The sequence below is a fragment of the Protopterus annectens genome, chromosome 5.part1, assembly GCF_019279795.1.
Source record: "Protopterus annectens isolate FY-2018-M chromosome 5.part1, PAN1.0, whole genome shotgun sequence".
Taxonomy (NCBI): Eukaryota; Metazoa; Chordata; order Ceratodontiformes; family Protopteridae; genus Protopterus; species Protopterus annectens.
Window position 1 is genome coordinate 426,539,984 of NC_056736.1, and position 18,450 is coordinate 426,558,433.

At 42.3% G+C, this 18,450-nt stretch overlaps 1 protein-coding gene across 1 annotated transcript in view; it reads right to left on the reverse strand.

Moving 5' to 3' along the window:
• LOC122803464 (interferon alpha/beta receptor 1-like) overlaps window positions 1–18,450 on the reverse strand; it is a 591,175-nt gene that overhangs the window by 335,716 nt on the left and 237,009 nt on the right. The window lies entirely within an intron of this gene.

Here is an 18,450-nt window from a genome sequence, read left to right on the forward strand (position 1 = left end):
GGCCTTTCCAGTTCTTGTAGATGTCTTGTGAGGTACATACCAAAAGGGGTGTTGTACTCTATAATGGGTCTAATGAGTGATGAGTAGAGGGGAACAATGACCACTTTTTTTCTGGATGAGAAACCTTTTGTGATGAGGTGTGTCACATAGAAGGATTTCCTGACCACTGTGGCAATATGATTATCAAAGGAGAGATTACTGTCCACCTGTGTCCCAAGGTCTCATCACACTTTCGGTGTTAAGTAGACTACCGCCTATGTGGTAGTTCATGGGTACAGAGTTTTTACCAAAGGAGATGACAATGCACTTTTTGGCATTGAGCTTGAAACCATGTCTTTGACACCAGGCATCTGTCTCAGTGAGGCTCTTTTGTAGGATTTCCACATCATTAGGAGTTTCGATTATAGCTCCTAGTTTGCAGTCATCTGCAAATTTAGTTAGCCAAAGACCTTCTGTGTTAGCCTGTACTTCAGAGAAGTAGATACCAAACAGGAGAGGACCCAGGACTGAACCCTGTGGTACTCCACTTGTCACTGGTCTGAAGTCTGATTTGGAGTCTGCTACTTTCACAGTGTGGGTTCTGTCAGTAAGCCAGTTGGCAACCCATCTTGTGACGTAGGGATTTATACCTAGTTTAGTGAGTTTATCTATAATTCCAGAGTGGGGGATGGTGTCGATCTAGATAGGCTGTGTGAACCACCTTACCCTCATCTATGACTTTGGTGACTACTTCAAAGAAGTCTATCAGGTTTAGGAGACATTATCTGCCTTTTACAAACCCAAACGGTGTGGGGTCCAGAGTTTGGAGATCTCCAATTTCTTTGTTTATGAGTTCCATGATGATATGTTCCATGGCCTTGCAGACGAGGCTCGTCAGGCTAATGGGGCGGTAGTTCCTGGGGTCTGTTGTGGCTCCCCCTTTGTGGAGTGGGTTAACTGTCGCGGTGCGCCATTCAACGGGCACAAAGCCTCAGGTGAGGATATGATTGAACATGGTACTTAGGTGGGGTGCCAGTTCATTCTGTAGTTCATGTAGAAGGCAGCCTGGGATGATGTCATGCCCCATGGATGCTGTGTTCTTGGCTTTGGAGAGTGAGGTTTTTACCTGTGCAACTGTGATTACAGGAATTTTGCATTCTTCTGGTATAAAGACGGGCCCTTTAGGGGGAGAGAGGGGGGGGGGTAAAGTTAGCACTGAACCTATCTGCCAAGATGTTGGCAATATCAGCTGGGTCTGTATATTTAGTGTCGTTGTGCTGTAACTCAGAGCAGATCTGAGTGTTGCCATTGAGATTCTTGACATAGCTATAGAATGCTTTGTGGTGGTCTTTAGAATCAGTGGCAATTTTGTTTTCATAACTAGCTTTAGCGGATTTTATGAGGGATCTCAGCTTCTTACTGAGGTTGACCAGGGAGTTCCTCCAATCGTGGGATTTTACTCTTTTTTGCAACAGTTTATTTCTTCTGTTGTAGAGTTTGTTTATGGCAGAAGACCACCAGATTGGCTTCCTTTTTTTGGAGGACAGCTTCTTGGGTCTGTTAGGGATAGCACGATCCATGCACTCGTGTAAGTGCTTATAAAGTGCATTTGTGTAGGATTCAGCAGTTGTACCTCTATTGTCCATCTGCATGGGTGTCGTGAAGCTTGCCACTTCTGTCTTAAGAAGCGTGAAGTTGGCTTTGGAGAAATTTTTTACGTTTTTTTTCCTAATGGGGGGGTGAGGGCGGGATGTGGATGTCTAGGGTGATTAGCTTGTGGTCGGATCTGACCAACGAGGAGCTGACCCCTGGTGTGAAACATTGGTCTCCCATGTTGGTGATGACCAGGTCTAGGATTCTGCTGCCCTTGGTAGGGGTGTGGATAAGTTGATCCAAGGCATTGGAATTGATAATTTCCAGAAAAAGTTGAGCAAAAGAGTTGGTACATGAGTAGTTTTCCCAGTTAATGGTAGGGTAGTTAAAATCACCCATTATTAGAGTGTTGGGTTGTACCTTAATATTTTTCAGTGTATCAAGAAAAGAGGAGTAGGAATCCTGGGGCATGGTGGGGGGTCTGTAGCAAGCTACAATCTGGATTACGGTTTTGCCCAGAGTTAATTGAACTTGGACAATCTCGGATGCATTATGCTGAGCAACTAGCTTGGAGATGTGGATAACCTTAATGAATATGGACAAGCCTCCACCTTTAGTGTTTCGGTCCGGGTTTGGTGGCCGAAAGGTGTGGTATGAATTATAGCGCCTGGTAATGCAGGGGTGCTCTCTGGAGCTTTGAACCAGGTCTCTGTCACTGCACAGATGTCAATGTTCTCCATTTTAAGGAGTGCCTCGAGTGAGTGCATTTTGAGGTTTAGACTTCTAGCATTGAGTAGCATTACCCTCAGATTTTGCTTGCTTGTACCTGTTACGGTGGTGAATTTGTCATTTGAACCTTGCCTAAAAAAGGCACTATAGGGGTGGAAAGAGCCTTTGCCAGTATCTGGAATCCCAAGGGCGACAGGTGCAGGCCATCTCTGGCAAAGCAGCGTGGTCTGTCGATCATGTCATCCCAGGCAGACAGATACTGGATTCCCTTAGAATGACACCAGAAGCTTACCCAATTGTTAAAGTCAATCATTTTGTCCTTGCACTGTGGTGTCATTCTGGGTGATGGCAGGATGCTACTCAGGGCTAGGGTCATACCTGCCTGGGCTATAAGATCGGAGAGCTCCTCCATGTCTCTTTTCATGTAGTCCAGGGAGGTACGTCTCAGGTCATTCACACCAACATAGACAATGACAGAGTCATATTTGTACTTGTTGTGGAGTGACCTGAGTGCGTGCGTTATGTGGCAGATCCTGGCACCTGACAGGCAGCTGACAGTAACTTTTTCCTTGTTTAGCCTGGTGAGTGGAACATCAGTGTGCCTGACTATAGAGTCACCTATGACTAGAGTGTTGGGTACGTTATGCCTTATGGGCTGTAGTTGAGTGGCACACTGAGTATGTGGGCTATGTGTCATTTGGTTTGCGCTGGGGGGTGGAGGTTGCTTGCACTTCTGCTGTGGAGGTCTCTGTTGTTTGGGCAGATTTGTACTGAGAGCCTCCGCGAATGTAGGTGTGTGTTTTGTGCTTGTGTGTGTGTATTTTGGTGGCGTAGGTTTTGAGGGACTATGTGATGAGTGTGGTGCGGTGCAAGTGTTTACCTTCTCCTCTTGACTGTCTAGGCCAGTCTTTGGTGAAGAGAGCTTTGCTTCTAGTTTGGCTATATAAGTGCATCTCTCACCGGGTATACCCACATTTGGGTAATCTGCTGGCAGGTTGCCCTCAGTCGGCCTGAATAAACTCCTGGGTCCTGTGTCAGTTGCCATCTCCTCTTCCATGATGTCAGGGGTATAAAACATGCAGCCAATGCCATTTTATTCAGTTTTTCTTGCCCCAGATGGGGAGCAAAAATATATATATAAATAAATAGTAAATATATAAATGCACTTTTTAAAAAGCAAACTTTACCTTCAACTAAAAAAACAAATACACCCCAAAGGCTTTTGAGTATAGTGAAGAAAAGAAAAGGTATAGAAATTATATCAATGCACTTTTAAAATCATAAACTTTACCTTCAACTAAAAGCAAAAACACCACAAAGGCTTTTGAGTATAGTGAAGCAAAGAAAAGGTATAGAAAAGGGGGATGGCGGATGGGTAACCCGGACTGCAACAGTGAATACACTCAAACATCTACATTTATGGTAAGTGTACACACCTGTACTATGTTCTTCGTGTTTCACTGTTGCAGTCATTACATTTGGGTAGAATCCCAAAGCTATGGATGGGAGGATGGAACTATACAGCATTAGGAGCAGCTATAAGGCCCTACAGAACTGCAGTGGCAAAGCCTGCCCTGGATTTGGAGAAGAGAGATAAATGATAATGCTTTGTGAAGGTATGAACAGAGCTCCAAGTAGCAGCTTGTAGGATGTCTTTGTTTGGGACCCCTCTGAGAAAAGCTGCTGAAGTAGATGCAGCCCTGGTGGAATGTGTTCTGATCCCCTTGGGCATAGGTTTACCATGGTGTAAATAGCAGAAAAGAATGCAGTGGCTTATCCGTTTAGAAATAGTCTGCTTTGATATAGCCTTCCCCTCTGATCCTGCAGCAAATGCTACCAGCAGTTGCTCCAACTTTCTTAGAGATTTGGTCCTATTTAAGTAGAATCGTTGTTGTCTGTGTACATCCAATGAATGCAGACTCCGCTCCCCCTTGTTCTGCGGATTTGGGTAAAATATTGGCAGGTGAATGGTCTGGTTAAGAGCCACATTGGATACCACCTTAGGCATAAAAGAAGGATTGGTCCTGAGGGACACCCTGTCCGGGTAAAATATAAAAAAAGGCTCCACTGCCATGAGAGCCTGTAGTTCTGAAACCCTTCTTGCTGAAGTGACTGCCAAAAGAAAAGCTGTTTTCCAAGATAGAAATTTTATATCCACAGTAGCTGCTGGTTCAAAAGGAGGCAGTGTGAGTTTTTCCAGCACAAAATTGAGGTCTCATGCAGGGAGGCCTTAAATTTTTGGCCCCTCTATAATAGTGTTTAATCAGTGGATGAGAAAAGAGAGGAGGCTCTGTGTTGTAATGAGCGGAGATGGCGAAAGTATGGATTTTTATTGAAGAAAAAGATAGGCCTTTGTCTAGCATCTCAGTCAAATATTGTAAAATCTGAGGAATAGTGGGCTTTTCTGTGTCTATTCCTTGTGCTTGGTTCCAGGCACAGAATTTCTTCAATTTATCAGCATAAGATTTTCTAGTACTAGGCCTTCTGGCTTCCAAAATGACATCCATGACAGATTTACTGACAGGTGGTGTTTGAATAATTAGTTGATTAGCCATGCTGCAAGATTCAGAGTTTGGAGCTGAGTGCAGAATTTGACAGTTCTGCTGAGACAGTAGATGAGGCATTTGAGGCAAGTACCATGGAGGAAGGTGAGACATATTCCTTAGAAGCGGGTACCAGTGCTGGCGAGGCCAGTCCGGAGCAATTAGGATCATGTTTGTTTTTTCCTGTCTGGCTTTTAGTAAGACCTTGGAAAGCAGAGGCAAAGGGGGAAAGGCATAGACTGATAGGTTTTTCTAGCTGAAGGATAGAGGATCCACTTTCCATGCTTTTTTGTGGTGAGTTCTTGTGCAAAATTTGTCCAAATGATAATTTTGGGGAGAGGCAAATAGATCAATGTCTGGGCTCCCCCATTTCTGTGTTAACATGCTGAAGATTTGTGGATCCAGTTTCCATTTGTGTGGGTCCATAAGATTTCTGCTTAGGTCGTCTGCCAGAGTATTTTGCTTTCCGGGCAGGAAATGAGCTTGCATTTGGTAAGTCAAAGCTGTGTTGCACAAACCCATGGCTAGTCTGCAAAGGGAGTAGGAATGTGTACCTCTCTGCTTATTTATGTACCACATAACTGTGGTGTTGTCCATCTTTAACAGCAGTTGTCCTGGATGAAATAAGTTCTTGAAGGCTGTCAGACCATTTTGAACAGCTAGCATCTTTCTGGTTGATATGCAGATGCATTTGGTTTGGGCTCCATTTGCCCTGAATGCATCTCCCTGCCAGGTGGGCCCCCCCAGCACAGTCTGATGCGTCTGTAGTTAGGGTTTGGTTGGCAGGAGGTAGAGTGAATGACAGTCCCTTGTTTTGGTGACATGTCTCTGCCCACCAAAGAAACTCCTGTTGTAGACAGGAAATGAGAGGAATCATTGTTTCCAGGCTGTGACAATGTTGACTCCATAAACTTTTTAGGCACCACCGAAGTTTCCTCATATGCAGTCTCGCATATGGAATTAGTAGAATGCAGGATGCCATGAACCCCAAAGCCTGCAGAATTTGCCTTGCAGATAACTGGGTTTTTGTTGCCATTTGTTTGAAGTATGTTGTCAGCTGCCTTTGTTTGTCTGGCGTGGGGTAAGCCATCTGGGCAGTTGTATTCAAGCTTGCACCCAGGAATGTAATTATTTGAGTGGGTACCAGTTGTGATTTTTTTCCATTTATACTGTACCCTAGGCATGCTAGAAGCCTTTTTACAAATGCCAGATGTTGAAGTAGAGTGTCCTTGTCCTCTGCTTGAATGAGACAATCGTCCAGATAAGGATAAATTTGTATGCTTCTTTGTCTGCAGAATGCAATAACTGGTGCCAGGCACTTTGTAAAGACCCTTGGCGCAGTAGATAAGCCAAAGGGCAGTGCAGAGAATTGGTAAGGCAAAAAATCTGCTTAGAAGTGGAGGTATCTTCTGCATGACTGAAAAGGCTGCTTTAAGCCGAAACCGGTTTGCTTATTTGTAATGGCTTACTAGCCATTGCATTGGTTTATATACATCTCTAATAAAAGTTTGTTTTAGCAATCCTTTTACGTGCTGGTTCGTTACTGTGGATTTTCATGGCTTTTGTGACCGTGCACGTTGTCTTTCGTGCGTGAACTCTCTGCATCTACATTTTGGTCTCTATCACGCTGGGGACGCCTGGATTGCGGTGATTTCACCATCGTGTTTCTACAACATCTTCGCAGACCTGCGCTTATAAATCTTTTTGGCAGTTTAATACAGGGGCCATAAAGTACAGTTTTGTACCTACCATAAATGTAGATGTCCGATAGATATGCAACTGCAGTCATAACATATGGGTTGTCCTGCCTCAGGCAGCCCTCGGTTGGCCTGATTCCAAAGTCTGGGTCCGGCGTCAGCTGGTGTCGCCTCCTCTCCGACGTCAGAACGGCTGGAGTATAAAGGCATCGGCCGACGCCATCTTCTTCAGTGTTTCTTGCCCCAGATGCCAGGTGCCCTCCTAGGAAGGCTAAATTTGGTGAATGGATAAACAATTCCAAACATGCACAACAGTAATAAACAGATACACCATAGGAGATACCCCCAGCTAAAAGAAATAGGGGTAGTGGACCCATAAAGAAGGTTGCAGAGGGGTAGGAAGGTGGGAAAATCCGACTGCAGTTGCATATCTATCGGACATCTACATTTGTGGTAGGTACAAAACTGTACTATGTCCTTCAAGAATGCAACTGCAGTCATAACATATGGGTTGTGAATACCATAGCCAAGCTGGGGGTGGATGGAACTAAGAAAGGGATGGTGTAGCTAAAATGCCCTGCAGGACTGCCGAAGCAAAGCCTGCTCGGGATCTGGAGTATAAAGGCAGGTTGTAGTGCTTGGTAAATGTATGCACGGAGCTCCATGTAGCAGCCTCTAGAATGTCCTTTGTAGCCACTCCTCTTAGGAAAGCTGTGGATGTGGCTATAGCTCTGGTGGAATGTGGCCTAATATTGGCTAGCACACATTTTCCATGGAAAGAATAGCAGAATCTGATGCAGTGTCCAATCTATTTTGAAATTGTTTGCTTGGAGATTGCTTTCCCTTGTACTCCAGCAGCATAGGCTACAAACAGTTGGTCAGACTTCCTGCTGGCCTTAGTTCTGTCCAAGTAGTACCGTAGTTGCCTGTGAATGTCCAAAGTATGCAGTAGTTTTTCCCCCTTGTTTTGAGGATTGGGGAAGAAAGTAGGCAGGTGTATAGCTTGATTTAGAGACACCCTGGAAATTACTTATGGCATGAATGAAGGATTGGTTCTTAGAGAGACACTGTCCTGATGAAAAATGAGGAAAGGAGGTACCGCCATGAGTGCCTGTATCTCCGAGACTCTTCTTGCTGATGTGACTGCCAATAGAAAAACTGTTTTCCATGATAGAAATTGCATTTCTGAAGTTGCTGCTGGCTCAGAGGGAGGAAGAGTTAGTTTTTCCAAAACAAAATTGAGGTTCCATGCAGGTACTGGCTGTTTTCTGGGAGGTTTGATATTCTTTATCCCTCTTAGGAACTGTCTTAGCAAAGGATGTGAAAACACTGGTGGGTCACAATTGTATTTTGCTGAGATTGCTGAGGCGTGAATCTTTATGGAAGAATATGAGAGACCAGTATGAACCATTTCTGCCAAGCATTCCAATATCTGAGGTATACTCAGTACTGTTGTATCCTGACCCCTGTTGGCATTCCAGATGCTGAATCTCTTCCACTTGGCTGAACAGGTTTTTCTGGTGGAAGGTCTGCGTGCTTCCAGTAAGATCTCTTGAACTGTTTTGGAAAGAGAGATAGTGGAAGGAGCTATGGTAACCTCCAGGCTGTCAGATGTAATGTTTTCAGGCTTTGATGAACAGTCCTGTAATTGTGTTGTGTTAGAAGCAGAGGCCATAGGGGCAGAGGCCACGGTTTGGTCCGAGTTATGCTCAACAGCAGTGGGTACCAGTGCTGCCTTGGCCAGTCTGGAGCTATCAAAATGCCTGTTGGTTGTTCTGCTTTGATCTTCAGTATCACCTTGGTCAGCAGTGGCAGAGGAGGGAATGCATAAATTTTTACAGAATTCCAGCTGAAGGAGAGAGCATCCGTTTTCCAGGCTAGAGGATGGTGGGTCCTTGTACAGAACTTTTCCAGGTGATGGGACGGTGGCCTAATGGTTAAGGTGTTTGCCTTACAAACATAAGGTGCAGGGTTTGAGTCTCACAAGGGATAATTGGCTAGGCTTACAATGGCTTGCAAGGGCAGTTAGCTTAGCAATATCCTATGAATCCATGAATCTATGTGAGAAGCAAAGAGATCTATGTCCGGCCTTCCATATGTCTTTGTTATTTGTGAGAAAATGTGAGGATGCAGCATCCATTCGTGTGGATCCAAGAAATTTCTGCTCAGCTTGTCCGCCAGCACATTGTCCTTGCCTGGCACAAACTGGGATTGCAAATGTATCTTCAGACTCGGGGATTTTTCCCAGAGAATCATTGTTAGTCTGCAGAGGGGATAAGAATGAGTGCCTCCCTGCTTGTTTATATACCACATGACCGTGGTGTTGTCTGTCCTTATTAGCAAATGACCTTGTTGTAGTGATTTTTCGAAAGTCTGTATTGCATGTATCACTGCCAACATCTCTTTTTGGTTTATGTGCAGATGTCTTTCCCTTGGTGTCCATTGACCTTGAATGCATCTGCCGTCCATGTGCGTTCCCCCATCCATGATCTGAGGCGTCAGTTGTAATCATTTGGCTTGCTTGAGGTCTGTTGATAGACATGCCTTTGTTTGACTTGCTTGAGCCCACCACAAAAATTCTTTTTTCAGACATGGAATGAGTGGGATTACGTCCTCTAGGCTTTGGCTGTGTTGGGACCATAAGCTTTTTAAGTACCATTGCAGCTTTCTCATATGAAGTCTTGCCAAGGGTACCAGAAGAATGCAAGATGCCATGAACCCCAGGGCCTGCAGGATTTTCCTTGCAGTCAGCTGGGAGAGCTTTGCTAGGCCTTTGAAGTACTCTGGTAACTGCTGTTGTTTTTCCTCTGTGAGGAAAGCCATTTGTGTTTCTGTGTCCAGTTTGGCTCCTAGGAAAATAATCTGCTGGGATGGCAGTAGTCTTGATTTTTGAATGTTGACTGTGTATCCCAAGGCCTGCAGTAATTGAATGACATAGTCCAAGTTTGCCATTAAGGTTTGTTTGTTGTCTGCTTGTATGAGGCAGTCGTCCAGGTAGGGGTATATTTGAATCCCCTGGAGTCTGCAGTGAGCCACTACTGATGCCAGGCATTTCGTGAACACTCTGGGCGCAGTAGATAAGCCAAACGGCAATGCTGAGAATTGATAATGCTCTGTCCCTGCAAGAAATCTGAGGTATCTTCTGCAGCTTTGTCTGATTGGGACATGCAGGTATGCCTCCTTGAGGTCCAGAGTGACCAGCCAAGACCCCTTGCCCAGCATGGGAAGGAGTTGCTGCAAAGTCAGCATTTTGAACTTTGGCACAATGAGAAAAGTATTTAGAGTAGACAAGTCCAGTATAGGCCTCCATTTGTTTTCTTTTCTTGGAACAAGGAACAGTCTTGAATAAAATCCCTGGCCTTGTTCTTGAGGAGGAACCTTTTCTATTGCTTTTATACTTAACAGCTTTGAAACTTGAATGAGTGCCTCTGCCCTTTGATGATGTGGCAGGTTTGGCATGCCTTGTCTTATTGGTAAAGTATGGAAGTGGAATCTGTAACCCTTGTCTATTAAATCCAGAATCCAGTTGTCCTTGGTTAAGATATGCCAGTTTTTTGAGAATAAGGATAATTTTCCACCCAAAGGTGCTTCTTTTTGAGCCTTTGTAGGCGGTATGAAAGTCAAGTCATTGTGATTGTCCTTGTGGTGCAGCTGGGCTGCCTGCGCCACTTCTCTGATTTGGAGGTTGCCATTGGCGGCCCCTGTAAGAGGTTCAGTATTGCCCTCTACCTCGGGCACGCCTGCTTTTTCCCCTTTGAAACTTGTCAGAGTCTGGGAAGGACCAATTCTTTGAAGGCCAGTTTCTGCTGAATCTGGGTGGCTGAACCTGGAGGAAATCCTTGACTGTCTGTACTGACTTAGCTTTTTCCTCAATGGACTTCAACACATCTTGTGCATTAGCACCAAAAAGCTTCTGTTTTTCCAGAGGTGCATCAAGTAACTTTACTTTAACATGGTCTGGCAGTGGCTGATCTTTTAACCAAGCATGTCTACGTATCACAGCCCCAGTCATAGCTGCCCTACATGAAGCCTCCAATGCATCATAACCACACTGAAGAAAATGATTGTTAACCTGCTGAGTGTTATGTATTAGATCCTGCAATGCCTTTCTGTCAATAGGCTCAGGAGAGGCAATTTTTTTCTGTAAATCATCCAGTAAAAAATCCTGGTACTGAAACATATGAAAAAGGCAATTAAGTGACCTCATGGCTAGGGTGGTAGAGGTATAAACTTTTTTACCCCATCTCTCCAGGGACCTAGCTTCCCTATCCGTTGGCAGTGGATTCTTGGCAGTGGAGGTAGCCACTCCCTTGGGGCCCTGTGAAATAGTTTCCAGATCCACAGAATGGGCCTTAAAGAGTTGTTTGTGAGTGTCAGGGACCCTATAATATCTGTCTGGCTAGACAGGAGCAGGTGGGAGAGAATCAGGGTTAGCACTGGAGTCGGAGAAAACATCATCCAAAACATCCATAACTGGAGGAATAGCTAAAGGTCTGTGCTGGGGAAGCTTAAGGAAGGTTCGTAGTCTTTTCCTGGAATCAGAGAATTCCTGACCCTGCCATTTAAAATTTTCCCTCAGAGTGTAGGACTTCACCAAATGAGAAATCCTCTGGAGGAGAGGCAGAGGGAATTGATTCCTCAGCATCTGAATCCTCATAGGCCTGGAAGGATTCTTCTTGGGTATATGAAAGCTCAGAATCCCCAGAGGCTTCATCTGAAGAGAGGTTGTCAGTCTGCTCAGTTCTGGGCCTTTTCTCTGCAGGTGGCTGAGAACATCTGTATGGGTGAGGCTGAGACCCCCTGATAAGAGAAATAAGATCTGCAGCAAGAGACATGATCTGTTTATCAGAAGAAGGGGCCTGGGCAGCAGGTTTAGGATGGGCCTTGGCCTGGCTGGCGGCCTTAGCACGTGCAAAGGCCTTGATGGACACAGAAACAGGAGGCCTAGCAGCCCCACGTGCAGGAGTAACCTTATCTACAGGAATGGTGTCGGGTAGATCCAGAACTTCGGTATCCGGAGGAAAATCAACAACCGGCACCGGAGTGGTCTCCGGAACCGAAGGACATGGTAACGCTGTGTCGTCGGCCTGGAGCGGTTGAATTACCACTTCCGAAGGGACCGAAACACTAGCGGAGGGTTTAGGAGTTGCATCGGTGGAGGGTGCGGGCCGAGGATGTCGGTCCCGGGCCTTGCGTTTTTTGGAAGATTGAGATGTCGGTTGATCCAACGGCATGATATACGCGAAAGATTCGCCGAAAAAGTCTTCGGCAAATTCTGCCCGGCACCTGAGAGTGTGCTTATTAAAGCAAGCACAGGCCGAGACGTCGTGGTCTGGGCCCAAGCAAGGAAGGCAGTAAGAATGGAAGTCCTTATGAGGTATTTGTTTACCACAAGACAATCATTAACTTTCTCAATTTGTTCTGACATCGGCTGAGGCAAGAAAAAATGTTCCCCAACGGAGTACTTAGCTTTTAGATGACTTCGGTACTGAAAACACAGGAGCTGACCGACCGGCACTTGCGAACTGCTTCTGCTTCGGGCACCGCGCGGCAAGAAAGAATGGAGAAGATGGCGTTGGCCAATGCCTTTATACTCCAGCCGTTCTGACGTTGGAGAGGAGGTGACACCAGCCGACGCTGGACCCAGACTTTGGAATCCGGCTGACCGAGGGCTGCCTGAGGCAGGACAACCCATATGTTATGACTGCAGTTGCATTCTTGAAGGACATCATTGTGAATGTACTTTTTCTAACATTGGCGTTTTGAGTAACCTACGAGGAGCCTACCATCTTTTGCAGTTTAACCGCATGGCCTATGGTTTTATGGGCCGCCATTTCATGGTATTGGATACTTACTTGGATTTTTTCGTGTAATGCTTTAGTTCAACTGATAACACCATTACTTCATGGTCGGTGAATTTCAATAGATGTACACTGACATTTTGGCTGACAATTACATGTTTTTTTGGGACATAAGGTACTGTGTTCTATACATGTTTTTTGAATTACGTATTTCTCAACCGCTTGGGAATACTGTGAGTGTATTTTCTCTTTTTGGCCTTTCAAGCAACCTACGAGGAACATACCATCTTTTATAGTTTAACTGCTTGGCCTTTTGTTTCATGGTCCGCCAATTTGATGTTTTTATGTTTCTTTTGGCAAAATGAAACATAGGGGGATCGCTTACAACGATTCAAGAATTTAATCCTATGTTTTTGGATTCAGGGTATTGGATGTTTACATGGTTTTTTCGTGTAATGCTTCGGGATAACTGATAGCACCATTATTCACGATCGGTGAACTTTTATAGATCTACACTGACATTTTGGCTGACATTTACGTGTTTTTTGGGACAAAAGGTACTGTGTTCTATACATGTTTTTATGGATTACGTATTTTACAACTATTTGGGAATACTGTGAGTGGAAATCCTCAATGGTCGGTGAACTATGGGAGCTTCACAGTATTTGGCTACTCATTTCCTTTATCTAACTCAAAACTATAATCGTTTATGTACTGTGTATCTTTTTGGACTTTACATTTTACATTTTGTAATCAATCGGGATGACTGCAATGCTATTTTTAATGGCTGGTGAACTGTGGGAAGTCGTGAAGAGTTGATTACTTGGATCATTCTATATAATTTTGGACAAGGACCATCAGTCCAGTTACATTACAGTTATTGTGCATTTTTTTGACCCAACATAGGTCAGTCAGTTGTTATTAATATTATTTGGGTTGCTTTAGTCCAATATATACAGTGCCCTGACGATTACTAATTAATATATGTTATCAATGATTGAGACTTATTCAATTTTTGGGTTAGGTCATAACATAATGAGTATGCTCATGCTTGTATAGGACACATTATCATTGTTTGCCTTATGATACATTTATTTACACTCATAGTCTGATCTTATATATATTACATATGTTTTGGCAGTCTAGGGTTCTATTAGTATAATAACTGATTTATTCTATTGTTTTTTCTACTTCCCCTTTTTTTACCCAAAACACCAATTTTTGGTACCAGAATGAGTCGCTATTTTTACACGGCTTTTTGACCTTCCACAGAGAATTTTAAGCTGGACTGGTTGCAATTATGTGCACATGAGTGTTCTCAATGATGGTTGAGTTAACAATCTTTACAATATTAATAGCATGCAATATATTATGAATACAACAATGACCATTTGGAAATAAATTTTCCTTACGGTGGTTACATGGTAATGTGGTATGGTGACCATCTTATATTAAGTGGTAACTATTCACTTTTTCTGATTATGTGGCTTGTAACAGATATGGATATAGCAGAGACGAAGGTCGGCTATTAGTTCAGGCTATAAAGGTTTCTTTTCTGGTTTTTGGCTTGAACAACTAAATATTGGAAATACTGGTATTTGCTGATAGTAGAGAAGTTCAGCCGCTAATAATTTTGGTCGTAATATGCTACTTTTACCAATGTCACTTATTGTAAGGTAAATAGGTGTTTTCAGAAATTTATATACAGGCTGTTGGATATACATTTATATGTTTAATTGCATTAGGTTGTGCTTCTTCATTGTGGACATTTTCTGTATATAATTGCTAATACTTTTTTGATACATATATATACATCTTTTGATCTATTTTCTATGGGTTTATGCATATATCTGTGGTTGGTTTGATGGCCCTGTTGTAATATAGTAACTCTTACATCATTCAGCTTCAAGGAAATCTTAACTATGGATCTCTGTGGTATTTTACAAGGGCTTTCGACAGACAAAGATAATTTAGAAGTTTTTGGTTTAAATAATAACATAGGGCAAAATTCAAATAACATTTCAAGAGATGGTCAACAAAGATGTGGGGCCATTTTTTCAAAACTAAATAGACATATGAAAACCTTACGTTCAAATGTTTGGCATTTGAAACTGTTTAAGGCATACAAGATCCAGAACATTACACCAAGGGGCCTTAGGGTCCGTTTACAACCTTTAGTTGCCAATATAGATGCTGAATTATCTAGGGAATGGGCAGAGGCCCAGCATCAGGCTTCCATGCACTTTGTTGACTGTTTAACTAGATATTATGACAGAACAATACAGAATCAATTAACAGAGATCCAAGTATTATGTGATGAAGCTGAAAAATTTACTAAAGAGGGGTTTTACCCACAATATATCTCTGACCTTGCCAAGGATTTATCCTCATTAGAACAACAACTTATGAAGTGAAAAATTCATAAGTTCAATAGAGACCTTATGGATTATGATAAAGGCAAACTGTTTGTCAATCAAAAGACAGTTAGATTTACTGATCACACTAATACATACAAAACCAGTAGGAAACGACCTAGGTCCATTTTAAGACACAAGAATGTCACATCTGATGCAACCTCTGAGGATGACACATCATCTGCTACTGATGGTGAGGTTCCCTCACGCCAGGCGTCCCCAGCTGCCAAAAGGAAACAACCCCCTTTAGATCCAAGGGTAGGAGGGGGAGTAGAAAGCACAAATCTAGACTTAGGGTCTCCAACCCTACAGTGTCTATTACAACAGATGGTCAAATAACTGATAATGTTTTCAACATTTCATCCTTTGATCTTTCTCCTGTGCATATAAGACTACTCAATAAAGGCCTTAATTTTGTTCCCAGTGCATCTGTCTCTGAAAATCATTTATTACAAGACGTAAATGACTTTTGCAGATTACTTAACCTTAGGTTATTTTTTGCAGATTCTCATACCACTCAAAGATCATCTGATTTTAGATTTGGTAAATCTAAGTTCATTCCACCTATGAATAAACCTGTCTCGATTTTTAGAGATTGTGTAATGAAAGATTTACATTCTTCTACTTTGTATGAGCCCAAATCCAATAATCTTACATCAGCTGAAAGAATGTCCCTCTCTGAACTTAAGGATAACCACGATATTGTTATTACCATGGCTGACAAAGGTGGCGCTATTGTAGTCATGGATTATACAGCATATACGGAAGAAGCCTTATGCCAATTATCAGACTCCAGTTATTATATGGAAATGGTGATTGATCCTACTTCCACTTTTAAGGTGGAAATTGACTCTTTTTTGGATCTGGCAGTGGAACAAGAAATTATAACAGAGCAGGTAGCCAAACAACTTAAGGTGGAGGAACCAATTCCACAATATTTATATTTGCTACCTAAAATACATAAGGACCCTCTCAATCCTCTGGGCAGACCTATTGTGTCCGGTAGAGGCTCCTTAACGGAGCCACTGTCAGCTTTTCTTACACACCATTTGAAACCATTATTAAAACAAGTCAGATCTCGTATAAAAGATACTACAGAATTTCTAAACATCATTAATGACCCTCAACTGGAGCCTAATTGGTGGCTCTGTACATTGGATGTGGCATCCCTATACACCAGTATTCCTCATGATGTGGGCATCCTTGCAGTTTCATATTGGTTATATAAATATGATTTGTATTCCACGGGATTTAACAATTTTTTGATTAAACTAACTGAAATTGTGTTACGTAAAAATATTTTTTACTTCAAAGGGAAAACTTACTGGCAAATCAAGGGTACTGCTATGGGGGCACCATTTGCACTGATATATGCAGATCTCTTTATGGGATATTATGAACAAGCATTTATATATGATGTTCAGAGGAATATATATATATATATAGAAGATCTAGATATCTGGCGTAGGTATTTAGATGATTGTTGGATGGTGTGGCGTGGTGATTGGGACCAGTTGGGTGAATTTGTGTCTTATTTGAATAACAACTCTTTTGGCATTAAATTCACTGCCAATATTGAGCATGATAAGATTGTTTTTCTAGACGTGGTCGTCAGTAGGCTTTCAGATATCACTCTGGCCACTTCCGTTCATCGGAAATTTCCAGAATACAATACATTATTACATGCTAGAAGTTCCCACCCACGACACATCATCCGTAATATCCCAAAATCTCAGTTTATGCATATTAGACGCATTTGTTCTTCGGAACAAGACTATTCTAATTGCAGCCTTGATTTGTCAGATAGATTTATTAAACGTGGATACAACCAACATCATCTTTCCTCTACCATGCATGAAACCAAAGGTTTGACAAGAACAGGTTTATTGGAATATAAATCCAAAGACAGGGTAGCCTCTGATCAAGTTTCTGATCAATCTTTGAGGTTGGTAACGACCTATGGGACCAACACTGATAGGTTCAGAGACATTATCAATCAACACTGGGATATTTTGAAGTCACATGATTTTTTTCAACACGATCCTACCTGAACAATGTTCATTCTCATATCGAAGGGGACGTAACATCAATTCATACCTTACTCACTACAAAAGGTATATTCCTACCATTCCATTACAAACCACCTTATTTGGGGACATATTAATGGGTTGCTTCCCATGTGGCCATTGTACTGCTTGTCAACATGTATCTAAAACAATAGAATTTACAAGCAAGAACACTTCTAAGGTTTTCAACATTAGAGTTTTCGCTAATTGCAGTTCAGATTGGGTGATTTACTTAGCAACGTGCACTTGCTCTGCTTTTTACATAGGCCAAACATCTAGGCCTGTGAAATTTAGAATAGGGGAGCATATGAGTGCTATTAGGAATAAACGTCTTACTAATGCACTGTTCAAACATACCATTGATCATCCATCTGCTGCATTCAAATTTGTTATTATTGATAAGATAGCATTGCATAGGAATTTCAAAGCAGGTTGGCATACTAAACTAAATCATATGGAGAACATGTGGATTATTAAATTAGGGGGCCTGTTCAGGCCTGGGTTAAATGAAACAGAATAAGACTATAACATATTTTATATCACTTTCCTTGTTCTTTGGACTTTTGGATTATTAGATAGATATTGATTAGGTATATATGTGGTCAATGTGACAACTTTACATATATAATATGTTTAACATTGATTTTTATGTATACAATCTATGCATAACTATAACATACTTATATTTTGTTATACAGGATTGACACTATGGCATGGAATGTTATTTGTAATTATTTTTCTTTTTTATATGTATTTTTATTTTCATTTTTCAATCATTATTATTTTGAACAGACTACTGTGGTGCTATGTGGTGTATGTCCCTTTAAGGGCTGTATTATATAATAGCAGGAAATGGTGAAGATTTTCTAATTCTATTTTTTGAGCATTGAAAAAGGCTGCTTTAAGCCGAAACCAGTTTGCTTATTTGTAATGGCTTACTAGCCATTACATTGGTTTATATACATCTCTAATAAAAGTTTGTTTTAGCAATCCTTTTACGTGCTGGTTCGTTACTGTGGATTTTCATGGCTTTTGTGACCGTGCACGTTGTCTTTCGTGCGTGAACTCTCTGCATCTACATCTTCTGCATGATTCCCTTATTGGGATATGCAGGTATGATTCTTTTAAGTCTAGAGTTCCTAACCAAGCATTCCTGCCCAGCATAGGTAGTAGCTGTTGTAAAGTCAGCATTTTGAAATTTGGAATGCCCAGGAATGTGTTCAGAATCGATAAGTCCAGTATTGGACGCCAAGAATTGTCTTTTCTGGGTACCAGGAAAAGTCTTGAATAAAAACCTTGTCCTTTTTCCTTTTCTGGTACCGGTTGAATAGCTCCTATATCCATGAGGGACCTGACTTGTTTCTGGGCCTCCGCCCACTGGCTTTGTGGCAGATCCGGCCATCCGTTTGGAATTGGCAAAGTATGGAAATTAAATCTGTACCCCTGGGATACTATGTTTATTACCCACTTGTCCTGGGTGATTAATTGCCAATTTTGAGCATGAAGTGCTAGTTTTCCCCCCAAGGGGGCTGCCAAAAGATAAGTGCTTGGTGCTGGTAGAGGAAAGTCATTGAGACTGCTTACTGTAGGGTTGTGCTTTGTTTCCTCCGGATTTGGGGGTGGAGGCA